The 4,143-nt window shown below is 48.7% G+C and overlaps 1 non-coding gene across 1 annotated transcript; it reads right to left on the bottom strand.

The window, feature by feature from the left end:
• Positions 1–2,107: 2,107 nt before the first annotated feature.
• On the bottom strand, positions 2,108–2,179 carry TRNAA-AGC. The gene has a single exon. It is a non-coding gene; the product is annotated as a tRNA-Ala (tRNA).
• Positions 2,180–4,143: the final 1,964 nt, after the last annotated feature.

The following is a 4,143-nucleotide window of genomic DNA, read 5'->3' as shown; positions in this document are numbered from 1 at the left end:
AAATATTATAGAAAAATGTATGGTAATGAAACAGAAGTAGAATTTGTTCCAAATGTAATATCCCGAATATAAATGGGTTCTCTATATGAGATATATAATAGACTTTCTTTTACACTGTGAAATACTAGGTAAAGGTAAAGGTTCCCTTGCTCGAAAGCCAGTCGAATCCGACTCTAGGGTTGCGGTGCTCATCTCCATTTCAAAGCCGAAGAGCCAGAGCTGTCCGAAGACATTTCCGTGGTCATGTGGCCGGCATGACTAAACACCAAGGCGCACGGAACGCTGTTACCTTCCCACTGAAGTGGTACCTATTTATCTACTTGCAATTTCTTGCTTTTGAACTGCTAGGTTGGCAGGAGCTGGAACCAGAGACGGGAGCTCACTCCATCATGTGGCACACTCGGGTCTCGAACCGCTGAACTACCGACCTTCCACAGCCTGCAGTTCAGCGTCTTAACCACTTGAGCCACCGCAGATATACTACTTATCTATTAAAGGTTCTAATGAATATGTAGAAGTGGTGATAATATGTTATGTTGAGTATGTAGTAATGATGAAACCAGTGTTGTCAAAACAGATTAGTCATGAAGTTTGAAACTTAAAACTTAAATGATGAATACAATTGTACCCCAATGGAAATTAAAAAAAGTATTGTATTTTATAGATAATACCGTAAAAATTATAATGAAGGGGATGAAAGGGAAATTGTTCTCTGTCCTATACATTATGTGCTACATGATTGTCTTCGACAAATGTGATTATGTTTTTTAACCCATTTTTTTCCCCCTTTCTCCCTTTTCTTTTCTGTACCTCACTGTTTTTCTATATAAAAAAAGTCAAAGGCGCATTCGGAGATCACCTCTATTTTAGATTTGCAGCCTCGAAAGGTCTTTCCTACCACCTGCTTCCTGAGTTCCCTTAACTGGAGATGCCAGAGATTGAACCCGGGACCTTCTGTGTGCAAAGTAGGCACTCGACTGCTGAGCTATCACATTCCTCCCCCATTCATGCTGGCTGATGCACAGGGTATGAAGATCACATGTGCGAAGGACTTGAATGCCCTGGCAGTGCTAATGGGATGGGCCTCACAGTGCAAACCAAGGAATCGACCACAGCTGCTTTGGATACCAGATGTGTGCCCCTTAAAAAAGCTTGTGAAAGTTGCATAATGACCCACCCCCATCCTGAGGCATTAAAGTATAATCAAGCCGCCCCCTATATTATATGGTGTAGTGGGGGAAAATAGATCAAATTATATTGGGGGGAAATTACAGAGTGTAGCTGTGTCATAAGAACATAAGAGAAGCCAGTGTTGGATCAGGCCAATGGCCCATCGAGTCTGACACTCTGTCACACAGTGGCCAAAACCCAGGGGCCATCATGAGGCCCACCAGCAGGGCCAGAACTCTAGAAGCTCCCCCCCACTGTTGCACCCCCCCCAAGCACCAAGAATACAGAGCATCATTGTCCCAGACAGAGTGTTCCATCTGTACCTTGTAGCTAATAGCCACTGATGCACCTCTGCTTCGTATAAGAACATAACATAAGAGAAGCCATGTTGGATCAGGCCAGTGGCCCTTCCAGTCTAACACTCTGTGTCACACAGTGGCCAAAACCCAGGTGCCCTCAGGGGGTCCACCAGCAGGACCAGAACTCCAGAAGCCCTCCCACTCTCCCCCCCCCAAGCACCAAGAACACAGAGCATCACTTGCCCCAGACAGAGTGTTCCATCTATACCTTGAGGCCAATAACCACTGATGGACCTCCACTCCTCTGTGGAAGCAAAATGAAATAGCAACCTATGAGTATGAGGGAGCCTGCCCTATACTGAATCAGACCCTGAGTCCATCAAGGTCAGTATTGTCTCCTCCAACAGGCAATCACATTCCGGGGTCTCAGTCAGAGGTCTTTCATGTCAACTATGACCTGGTCCTTTTCACTGGAGATTCTGGGGACTGAACCTGGGAATTCCTGCATACCGAACAGAGGCTCTGCCAGTGACCCACAGCCCCTCCCCTAAATGAAGCTGGTTTATCAAAGTCAGCATTGCCTACTCAGACTGGCAGCTGCTCTCCAGAAGTCTCAGTACTGCCTAGTCCATTTTAACTGGAGATGCCGGGGATTGAACCTGGGACCTTCTGCATGCTAAGCAGATGCTCTACCACTGAGCTATGACCCCACTTCATGGCTTTCCAGGGTTTCAAGCTGAGGTCTTTCCCATCACCTCCTGCCTGGTCCTTTTAACTGGAGATGCCGGGGATTGAACCTGGGACCTTCTGCATGCCAAGCAGAGGCTCTATTGCTGAGCCACAGGCTCTCCTCAGGCCACAAGACTCTGCTCTGTCACTGGGGAAGGCTCTTGAGGGAAACCGGTCTGGTAACTTCCAGGTCTGCTGCACCGGGCGGAACCTTATGCTTCAAGGATTCTTATCCCTTATCTGGAATTGCTGGCATTATACATTAACCAGGACTACAATGGGATGCATCGTGGAACAGGATTTCTTACACACACACACACACCCCTGCAAATCTGTAGACCTGTCTCGTTCTTCAGTCTGGAGAAGACATAAAAGCATGTGTACCTGAGCATGCATGTTCTGCGCACTATCTAGATTGCTCCCTCAAAACGACAGTGCCGTGACCACGGGGGACATATGTGCACGGCGGCACAAGCATTCAGATTTTAACGGACACCATTGCTGGTGTTTCCTACTTTGCATGTCTGTCACAAGAAATACCTGAGCGCAACCCAGGAGCTGCATTTTTGGCCTGCGCCCGCCTTTGCTTCACTTGCGCTGAGGAGGAAAAGGATGCGGGAAAGCAGCAGGAGGAAAGCTGCATGCAAACTCAGTCCCAGAGTGTTGGAGTGAGCCACTCAGCGTGCCTGGACATTAGGAGGCGCTACTTCACGCTAAGTGTGTATGGGTATTGTTATGTACATGGACTGCCACCAGGGGTCCGCGGCACATGCAGGAGCTTGGCTCCTGGAACAAAGGAAACTTTGGATCCTGGTTTTCCCCAGCCCCAACCAATAGCTGCTTGGCGAGACATTCAAACCCTCCAATGGGAATAGGGGGTGCTGGGTGGATATGTATATAGTTGGCCCTGTTGGGCCGTTAGAGTTAGTCTTAGTTGGAGTGAAGTACAATAAACGTGTGTAAAAGGATGTCGTCATCCGAGTCCTCCATGCAGCGAACCCAATACTTTACAGGTATGATCTCCTTGAATGGGGTGCCTCTCTGTCTTAACCTGGGAGCTGCCGTCTGACCCCCCTCCTCCCTCTCCCGCTTTGTCCTCCCCCTCGCTTCACATGGCCTTCCATGGAGACACACGTTTCTGCAGGTCTCTCCCGTAGAGGCAATGCCCTCATACTCCCAAGACACATCATGATGGACTACCTGGCCACCTGTGACAGGGAAAATCCTCTTTAGATTAGGCCTCTATTTCCTTTCGCCTGCAACCTGAATGTGAACTGGATCTCCTTGAATAAATGTTAAGTTACTTAATTTACTTACATACTTCTTGGGAGATTTATTTACTGCACTCAATATCACAGTTCTATGACTGGGCAAACTCTGCTATATTAACCAAATATCCCAATTCGAGAGCACAGGCAAAGTGGGGCTTTTGAAAGCCACACCAAAAGAGACACGCGGCGGGGGGATCACATAGATCCCCTGAGCCACTGCACAGTTCCTCCCTGGAACGATCAGATGCCGGGGGGGAAGCCCCTGAAGGCAGAGCGCAGAAGCTAATCTGTGCATGTGTGCGTATGAGAAGAAGAAGAAGAAGAAGAAGAAGAAGAAGAGATTGGATTTATACCCCACCCTTCACTTGGAGTCTCAGAGCGGCTTACAAACTCCTTTCCCTTCCCCTCCCCACAACAGACACCCTGTGAGGTGGGTGGGGCTGAGAGAACTCTGACACAAACTGCTCTTTTTCAAGGACAGCTGTGCCAGAGCTTGTGACTGACCCAAGGTCACATCAGCAGGTGCAAGTGGAGGAGTGGGGAATCAAACCCGGTTCTTCCAGATTAGAGTCCGCACACTTAACCACTACATCAAACTGGCATGCGCAGTTCGGCCGGGAGCCTGGATTGCTCTGGACGACAGGCGCACCGGCGATCCCACGGCCGCGCTTGAT

This window comes from Gekko japonicus, unplaced genomic scaffold (assembly GCF_001447785.1).
Source record: "Gekko japonicus isolate JY-2015 unplaced genomic scaffold, Gekko_japonicus_V1.1 scaffold4160, whole genome shotgun sequence".
In the NCBI taxonomy this organism is placed as follows: Eukaryota; Metazoa; Chordata; class Lepidosauria; order Squamata; family Gekkonidae; genus Gekko; species Gekko japonicus.
Note: the sequence above shows the minus strand (reverse complement) of the source record. Positions and strands in the feature narration are given on the sequence as shown.